Raw genomic sequence first — 9930 nt, forward strand, 5'->3', positions numbered from 1 at the left:
GATCTGATTCCATGGGATCCTTCTTCAACTGCTATGCTATGGACTAAGCTATTTTACGGCTCTGTCAGGGGAGAAGTTAACTTATAGAAAACCAATTATAAGGCCAATGATCCAGCCCATAGAATGCAAATGAATTTTGCTTCATAGAGATTGAATTGAATTCTGTCCCATGGAAAAGATAATCCCAAACAGTACACTTTATTGCCCTCTACGATATTAAGCACTTTGCACCAATAAGCAAATCTGTTTCGGCTTTCCTCGTTGCCTACACAGCCGTCTTTCCGATTCTCCTTTGAACTGGTTTTAACATCTTACTGGTTCCCTTATTAATGAGTTAAATAAAATCTTAGGTGTGTTCAATTTTTATTTGTATGAGAACCATGATTTTGCCTCTAAACATTAATCTTTATCTACAAGAGTTTGAATTCATAATATATGTAAGAACAAAAGGAGGTCCTATACATTAACAAAAAGACAAAAATCCAATTAAACACGAATGAAGTTTTTATGCAGAGAAGAAATAACCTCATTAGTAATCAGAGAAAGTAAAATTAAAACAACAGCTTCTCATTTTTCACTCACAGCAGGTTTCAGCTGCTCTGAAGTGGTGGCCATTGTCAGGATAGGGCCTGGGAACTGGGGAGGGGCTGGCCAGGGCAGACTTATCTGTGAGGTCTGAATATCTTCAAAAAGGAAGATCTCCTGGGCTCCTGGGGGCGGGGTGTAGGGCCGTAGGGGACATTGGCAGTCGCCCAGGTGAGAGGGTTCAGATCTGTGTACATTTTATTGTAGCAGAGATACTGCAAGGGGGAGAGGGGGGGTCCGCGTGGCTTGGGGCATCTGGGGCTCTGGCAGTGACATCCCTGGGGGCTGACATGTGCCTCTGCCCTGAGGCCTGCAGAAGGAGTCCAGCCTTCTCTTGCCAACCAGCGAGACAGAGGTGAGAAGTCATGAGCAGCCCCCATCCAGAAGTGGCGGGTGCCCTGGCTCAGCTCCAAGAAGCCCTCATGGGTTGGGACATTGGAGGAGGCATGCTTGATCTCAACAGGGTGACCCAGTGGAGATGTGGGGCTGCTGCAGGTGGCTGGGGGTTGGAGGTCTTTCCGCTGTGTGGACATAGACAAGCCAGAGACCGCGGAGGTGTGTGCCTGTCTCCTGGCCCAGGCCTGCTGCTGCTGGCCCCGTCCTCTCCACCCAACCCTCCTCTTTGGGCAGGTGGCCTCAGAAATATTGGAGGGGATGGCTAGGCGCGGTGGTTCACGCCTGTAATCCCAGTACTTTGGGAGGCTAAGGCGGATGGTTCACTTGAGGTCAGGAGTTCGAGACCAGCCTGACCAACATGCTGAAACCCCGTAAAAAATACAAAATTAGCCAAGCGTGGTAGCACACGCCTGTAATCCCAGCTACTTGGGAGGCTGAGGCAGGAGAATCGCTTGAACCGGGGAGACGGAGGTTGCGGTGAGCAGAGATCGCGCCACTGCACTCCAGCCTGGGCGACAAGAGCGAAACTCTCTCTCAAAAAAAAAAAAAAAAAAAAAAAAGGAAAAAAAAAGAAAATAAAAGAAAGGAAAAAGAAATACTGGAGGGGACTTGGGGTCCAGGGCTGGGCAGGGCTGAAGACGTAAACATGTGAGAGTCTGGAGCCGGGTGAGGTCACGATAAGATAGGCGGGACAGGAACAGCGCCGTGGGTGCCACGCGAGACACAGGGTGGGCGGGGCCAGCCAGGCCCGGAGCTGGCTGCCACCGGCTGCGGCAGGAGGGAGCTGGCTGCCGCCATTTCAGTGCAGGGTGGCGACAACCCCAGTCTGGAGGGGGCTGAGACCCGTGCTGGGGGCCGCCCGGGGTAGATCCTGTCTTGAAGGTCTGGCGGTGGGAGGGAAGGTGGCCGCGGGTGGAGGTGGGCGTGGCGCCAAGGGCGGTGTTCGCTGAAGAGCGAGAGTCGGAGCCCGCTGGCTGCTGCAGGGAAGGGAGCGGCGGAAGATGCGGAGATAGAGGGAGGTTCCCAGGAAGGCAGAGGGAACGGGCAGGCCCGGAGGAGCAGGCGGGAATGTGGAGGGGGGTTGGAACCGCAGCACAGAGGGTTTGGGCTCACAAAGGTGAAGGATGTCCCCCGGGAAGCCAGCGGGCACGGCAGCGACTTGCCCGGGTCCCGGGCCTGACTTTCACACACCCCCACCCTGCACCTGGACGGTGACGATCTGCTGGGCCCGGTGGCGCCTGGGAAGGCAGCCGGGGGGAGGTCCGAGTTACTGGAAAGTGCAAGTTCCAACCCAGAGCTGCGCTGAGCAGGGCCGGGCTGCTGGGGCGCCCAGGGCTGCAGGTCCTGGCGGGGCCTCTGGGAACGCGGAGGGCGCTGACTCAGGCCCTGACTCACCAGGGGCTGCCCTGCGGGGGATCTGGGTCCGCCGGGTCCGCCGGGTCCGCCGGGTCCGCGTAGCCACTCAGGTCTGCCCCCCAGCGACCTTTCTTGGGAATGTTCCAGAGCGGCTCTTACTCCTTTCTGGAGGGTGGATTCCTTCCTCCTCCCAGAGTTCAAAGCCATTTTCTGCACTTCGCCCCATGGCCTCTGAGCTCAGAGTTCACCCCTCATGGAGCTGGAAGGGACGGTTTCTAGAGAGGCCTCCATGCTTGGACCGGGATGAAAATCCTTCACCGTCTTCAATGCAACAAAGCTGTTAACGGACCCCCAGTGCCATTCTCTCATTCATGTGTTCATTCGTCCCTCATACAGTCACTCATTTATTCAGCCCATGTGTTCGCTGAGGGCCCCGTGCAGGGCTGGGGATGCTGCCATGGAGGAGGCGGAGGCACCCTTGCCCCGGAGGGAGCTCCTGTGAATTTCACTGCCAGCAGCCAGGAGGGTGGTGAAAAGCTATGGAGCCTGAGTCAGGCCAGGCTGGGGAAGGCCTCCTGGGTGATGAGGGCGGAGGTGGGTGCAGCGCGGCGGAGTCCAGGAAGCCCCGAGAGGAGGCCGCCAAGGCGTGGTGGGTCAGGACAGGTGAGGGCAAGGGAGTGGAGATGGGCACAAGGCCTGGCTGGCACAGTGGAAGGTGCAGCCACCCAGACCCCCAGAAGGAGGCTGTGTGGGGCCACAGGACACCTGGGGGCCATAGGACAGGAGGGAGACCCTGATGCAGTGCCTGCCTGTGGGTTCCCTGCCCCTACACACCCCCGACTTGGAACTCCCTCCAGGGCACACAGTCCTCAGCTGTGGTCCCTTCAAGGTTGGCCCGAAGGTCCTGGCTTCCCTGGGTCAGCCCCATCGATCCTTAGCGTAAGGTCCAGCCCATTCTGCCCAACTCAGGCCAGCTCTGGTCCCTTCCAGCTGCAGAGCTTGCACAGGGTCAGGCACGCACAGGGTCCAAGTGCTGCCCCTGCCCACCCGTGTCCTTCCCCTCAGTCCCCAGTGTTGACTCCAGGGCGGCCCTGACTTCCTGCTGGTGCGAGCTTGCCTCGGAGGCAGCTTTCGGGGGCCCACGTGGCTGCCGGTCATCAGAGCATGCTGCTGCCTGCCCCTGGGCTCTGGGCTATGGGGCTGAGACCCCACGAGCTCCCCTGCGTGGTCGGGTGGTCCAGCCCCAAGTGGGGAAGTGGCACGGGGAGAGGGGCTGGGAATGCCACTGCCAGGGAGCCCACAGGGACACAGACAAGGGAGCTTCTGCAGGCCTGGGAGCTGCTCTGTAGACAGCACCCCTTGCCCTGGGCCCCATCCTTATCTCCTTTCTCCTTAAAATCAGAGCCTCTCTCCGGCAGGCCTGCCCAGTGTCCCTCAGCTCTGGGTCCTTCTAGCCTGAGTGCCCCTCGGCTTCCCACGCTGCTGAGTCACAGTGATTGGGATGACAGGGTCCCGCCTCCTCTGCCTCTGAGTTCCAGGACCGCAGACGCCATTGTAACCCACGCACCCACAGAGGCCTCTCTGTGAGCTCCTGTCCTGCTCTGGGTCTCCCCAGAAGCTGGTCCTGAAGCAAAGATTCATGTGAGTGCCCCAGTCCAGGGCACTCTGCTAGTAGAGCCAGCACTGCCTGGCCCTGGGCTCTGTCTCAGGAGCCTGAGCTGGGAGGGCAGGCCTCCGAGTTGCCCCTGTGGAGGGCTTTTGTCCCCAGCCCCATTCCTCCCCCGGGAAGGGCCGCCTCCTGCACTGCACTCTGGCATTCTGGGTTTGCCTGGCTTGGGGCCAAAGACAGCATCTGCCCACAGCAGCAGCAAAAATATCCTTCACACGTGGGCCCAGGAGTGGTCACTCTTTGGGGGTGCCCCTTGGGAGGGTGGAAGGGCTACGGGATATGATGCTGCTGAGCCCCAGTCACTGTGGCCGGACAGAGAAACCCTATTCCTTTATCCACTGAGATTCTGCTGTCTTCATTCTCCTGAATGGCTGGGCAAGGGAACTGCGTGCCCAGAGGGCAGAACTGGGGTAGTGCCTGCCCGGGCCCTCCCAGCCTCTCCCCTCAACTCCCTGTCCCCACCACCAGCCCCAGCTTGTTCCCCAAGACCCAAGGGACAGGCTGTGGGGCCTGGCAGCTCAGCCCTGACAGGCCTAGTCTAAACCGATGTTCCGCCAGGGAGGCCCATTTGGCCGCCCGGTTGCCTAAACAGCCCAGCCTTTGTCCGGGGCGGTCACAGGCGCTGTTTGCTCAGTGCCCGGCTTGTTTTTCCCAGGCCAGTGAGGCAGGCAGAGGCACCGGAACCATGGAAACAGCACAGACCACCTGTCCTGCCCCAGCTCCGCTCCCGCCCGGTTGCTTTCTCTGTCTCTGTGAACCTCCTGGTGCGCTGGCCCTACCCCAGCTGGGCCCTAGGCAGAGCAGGACTCGTTGCCTTGCCCCCGCCCGCCCCGGAACTTCAGCTGGGCCCAGCACAGAGAGAGCCAAGGGGTTTCTGGAGCTCTGGAGTCCCTCCACCTGCTCTCAGCACTCACCAAACACAAGCTCTGCGAACCCCGGGGACTGAAGGCTCCTTCCTCTGCCACCCCCTCACTCCTTCCCCCAGCCACTCTCCTGGGGAGGGGCCAGGGATGAGGTCAGCTCAGGGAAATACTCTCTGACCAGAGTTGCCCCAACAGGAAATAGGCTATATTGAAAGGCGGTGAGTTCCCCATCATGTGAGGCATGCAAGGGTAGACTCCTAGGGCTGCTATAAGGGAATCCTTATTGTATGGGAGGGGACATTAATGGATCGAGTAAGTATAGAAAGAGTTCTTTCTTTTGTTCATTCATTCACTCCATTTATTGACTGACTCATTGATTCATTCAGAAAACACCAGTGGTATGGCATCCATCCTCCAGCCTAGAACATTCAACTGTGAGACTGTAGTCATGACTCCTGCTTTCATGGCAGGCAGAGTCACGTGGGTAAGAGGACGTGGGGGAGACACACATGAGAATGAACAAGGCCTCCAGGAAGGTGGGGTGGGAGCCGAGAGGAATCAGAGAGATTATGAGTTTTGTGCCGTATTCCATGGGTAGGGAAGCTGCAGCACAGAGGGATACTCATGCCACACAGAACCTCGATAACTCCCCGGAGCTTCTGGGTCCACAGTCATCCAAGCTGCGAAGGCCCCTGAGAGGAGGGGAGGCTCCTTCCAGGTGCTGGGAGTGGCTCGGGAGTGCTCCAGCAACCCACATGCCCCAAGCACTGCTTATGGGCCAGGTTGGGCTGGGGAATGCAGAGAGCACTGGGGAGAACCTGTTCTTGGGACTGACTTCCAGGTTAAGACAATCTTGCTTCGAGGGGTTGTGTGGCTGGCTTTAAGTACCAGGAAGTTCTGATCTTCTCACCTGTTCTAGTTAATTAGTGCTGCATAATTATCTCCTTTCTTATCCTTATCCTTAACAGACCCAAAACAGGAAATAAAACTACAGCCACTTTGTTGCGCTTAGGAATTCTGACCTGAAAGGGCACAGTAGGGATAACTCCACTCTACTCTGTGTGGTTCAGTGGCCCACCTGAGACAACTCAACTGGCTGGGGGCCGGGACACCTGCTGCTGGTGGATCCACTTCCAAGATGGCTTCTGCATTCGCATGGCTGGTGCCTGGGCTGGGCTGGCCAGAAGGCTGGAACTGTCAACCAGCGCACCCCCAAGTGACTCCTCATGGTGCTTGGGCTTCCTCACAGCATGGAGGTCTCAGGCTTTTGAACTTCCTTCTTAGATGGCAACTTAGGACTCCAAGTTATAAGCCATATGGCCTTTTATGAGTGAGCCTTGGAAATTACCCAGCAATACTTCTGCCACATTGTCTTGGTTGAAGTAGTCACAAGCCCACCTGGATTCAAGAGGAGAGGCCATAGGGCCCACCCTTCAATGGGAGAAGGACCAAGGACTTTGCAGCCGTATTTAACACTGCCACACTAGCCTCCAATTACCTCCTTTCCTCTCTGAAAATTCTACCATCTGCCAACGTTGGGCTTAAGTTCCAAGCCAGAAAAACTTCCTGCTAATTCCTTTCCCCAGTAATACTTCCTGCCCACTGCTGCATTCTTGGTTAATGGTTGCTCTAATAAGTAACGGGGACAGTCATAAGTGTGATGCCCCACACTTGGCAACCATGCCCATGCGTTCACACATGTATGTTCTTCTTTGGTTCTTAGAGCAATCCTGTGAGGCATTTTAGATGGGAGAGTGGGCATCTCACATGGAGTTTTGCGGGGTGAGTAGGAGTTTTCCTGATGGACAGGGTTTGGGAAAGGGTATGATGAGCTTGGGCACATGTACAGTTGGGTGGGGCTGGAGGACAGTGTCACTGACTTGCGGCAAGAGGCTTCTCAGTGGAGAAGTGTTCCACACAGTCCTCTGTTTTAGGAAGACTCCTCTGGCCCAGACAGTATGAAGACTGGAGGATGACCTGGGAGAGCTGGCACTGAGGCTCACTCATGGACCCCCACAAGTGCCTGTCTGCCTGTGCCTCCTATGTGGTTTCATGAGTCCTTTCAACCATTATCTGGGGTGGGTATTGTCAACCCATTTTATAGATGAGAAAGCCGGGCTGGGTGCGGTGGCTCACGCCTGTGATCCCAGCACTTTGGGAGGCTGAGGCAGGTGGATCGCTTGAGCTGAGGAATTTGAGACGTCTGGGCAACACAGGGAGACCCTGTCTCTACAAAAATGAACCAACAAACAAAAATTAGCCAGGCATGGTGGTGTGCACCTGTGGGCCCAGCTACTCGAGAGGCTGAGCGGGGAGGATTGCTTGAGCCCAGGAGGTAGAGGTTGCAGTGAGCCATGATCTCACCATAGCACTCCAGCCTGGGTGACAGAGAAAGACCCTATCTACAAAACACACACACACACACACATACACACACACACACACACACACACACACTCTCTCTCTCTCTCTCTGCAGATGAGAAAACTGAGGCACCAAGAGGTGTTTCTGGAATCCAAACTGGGCAGAGCAGGGTTGGGAGCAGCCCTTGTCTGCTCCACAGGCAGGAAGCTCGTCCTCCCTCCCCAGCACCTCAGCTGCCCCTGCCGCCTCCACCCCTCTCAGCCCTGACCCTGTGGTCCAGAAAGGCCTCTGGAGGCCGGCTGCGGGTGGCAGGGCTCTGGCTTACACCAGTGGGCAGCAGGGAGTGTAGTCACCTGCTCACTCGTGTCTGGTGCTCTTTGTGGCTATAGGAGGCAGAGGACAGGTGCTGGGGCAAAGAGGGCTGGCCTGAGGGGAAACTGAGGCCTGGGACTGTGGGATCAGGGCTTAGTCTCTGCCACTGAGTGTGCACCTGGCTCCCCTCATGCCTGGCTATTTGGTTCTGGCTCTTGAAACAGATCCTTTGCCCACCTGGTAGCTGGCCGGCCACGGGCCGTGCCACGCCACCTGCCTGCTGCAGCCCGGCCCGGTCACCCCGAAATGCTGACAAAAGCCAGCTGCTCTCCCAGCAGTCGCTCAGCAGGCAGACACCCGGAGGCGTGATGCCTGCCCTCGTCTGGCACCGAGGCTGCCAGGAGGGCGCTGACGCAGCTCTCCCCACTCCCACTCCCAGGGGCTCTACAGCTCCTTTCTGGAATGGCTTCCCGATGAGGTAATGCAGCTCGGAGCGCAGGAGGAGGCCACTGGGAAGCGCTGCTGGCCAGGCCCCAGCTCCCCGGGAAGATGGCTGCCGCGGCCTCCCTGCCCTGCCTGCCGGACGCCACCGCACAGGGGCCGGGCAGGCTGAGAGTGGGAGCCGGACTTCAGGCCGGATGCTTGGCAGCCTCACTCTGGAGTGGCTGGGGGACCCAGACATTTACTCATCTCCCGGCCGAGGGGGTGCAGGCCTCAGCCTGGGCCTGCGGCCTCGCTCTGTTCCTTAGAGGTCCCTGCCCTGAGAACACGCCGCCCCCATGCACACGCGGAGAAACAGAGGCCGTGCCCGTGGTCATAGCAGGAATCAACGTCTGTTCTCGCCCGCGGCCCTGGGGGCAAGGGCAGGCCTCCCTCCACACGCCTCGCATCGGGTCTGGGAACAGCACCATGAGCTTGCTCCGACCTGCCAAGCAGCTTTTTCCTGGAACATGAGTCTTTTCCGGGCACAGAGCAGAGCACTCAGGCCACCGGCCCTCCTATGCTGGTACCAGGGGGAGATGCCAGGTGGCCGAGCAAGGAGGCCCCTGGGGCTGTCCACCCAGTGTCCCTCTCAGTGCCTCTCTTGGCCCCATGAAAAGGTGGCGCTCCCACCCCTTGTCTCTCCTAGCGCTGCCGGGCCCCCCCTGCAGGTGTGACCTGCCTGGTAGAAGCTGCTGAGAGGCAGGAACTGAGTAGGGAAGTGTCTCAAAGGGTGAGTCACTTCCCTCACCCACGTTTCCCCCCTCCCTGCCAGGCCCTGTGCTGGGCGGGCCCTAGGGCCACAGGAACCAGCATGGCCCGGCAGCCCTGGACCTCCCAGGTGAAAGGAAGGACCTGGAGAACTGGAAACATCATTGCACAGCAGCCTCTGAGTTGGAGGCAGCCACTCGGCACCTGGCGCCCTGCCCAGGGGGGCCTCCTGCGGACTTACGTGGGCTCTGGGAGGTGGAGGAGGGTCACCTCCCCCAGGGGAGGGCGGAGGGGGCTGGCAGGACCCCGCTGTGGGTGAGACTGGGACTGTGCTGGGGCCTGCGTTGGCCAGCAGTGTCCTGAGTGGGCCTCGGCGCCAGCAGGCCCAGCTGGGCCTATTTCTGACTCGAATTTGTTGCGCAATGTCGGCCAATCCCCTGCCCTGGCTGGGCCTCAATTTCCCCATCTGCAGACAGGAGGCGCGCAGGAGGGCCTCATGGACTCCAGGGCTGCAGCTGAATCTCCGGGTTGGAGATGGCTGGTCGGGTGCAGCACGCCCTGCGTGCGCAGAGGGCCGGGCTGGCTGGCTCGAGGCATGCGGGAGGCAGCAGTGGAGCTGGGATCAGAGTCCGGACTCCTCTGCTGGCCTCGAGTGACCCCGTGGGCCTCCTTGTCCCCCCTCCTTGCCGGAAGCACAGGCTCCAGCTCCTGAGAGCGGAACGGCTCCCCTCTGCTGCCCCCTAGTGGCTGCAGTGACACATGGCGGCCCAGTCCAGAGCCGAGGCAGCCCCAGGGCCACCCTCAAAGCCGTGAGCTCCCGGGGGGCAATGGGTGTCGTAGGGCTGGGGCCACCCTTTCTGGGAGCCCTGGGTGAGAGTGTCACTTGTGATATTTCATTGAATCTTCACCCCTCCCACACACAAGAGAGGGATGGTCATGACTGCCACTTCATAGCTGGGTTGTCAGTTTCAGGGGGCAGAGTCTGAAGGAAGCAGGGGCTGGAGAGGTTTGAAGTCAGCCTTCCAGTGGACAGTGTCCCCTCCCCTCCAGTCAACAGCCACCTGGGGCTTCAGGCTCTAGGAAGGGAGGAGTGGGTGGGAAAGGGTGAGGCTTATTATTCTTTGGGGTGTGGGGGGTGGTCACTAAAATGGGACCTGGCAGCTGGGCACGGTGGTTCACGCCTGTAATCCCACA

This window comes from Papio anubis, chromosome 16 (genome assembly GCF_008728515.1).
Source record: "Papio anubis isolate 15944 chromosome 16, Panubis1.0, whole genome shotgun sequence".
NCBI classification, from domain to species: domain Eukaryota; kingdom Metazoa; phylum Chordata; class Mammalia; order Primates; family Cercopithecidae; genus Papio; species Papio anubis.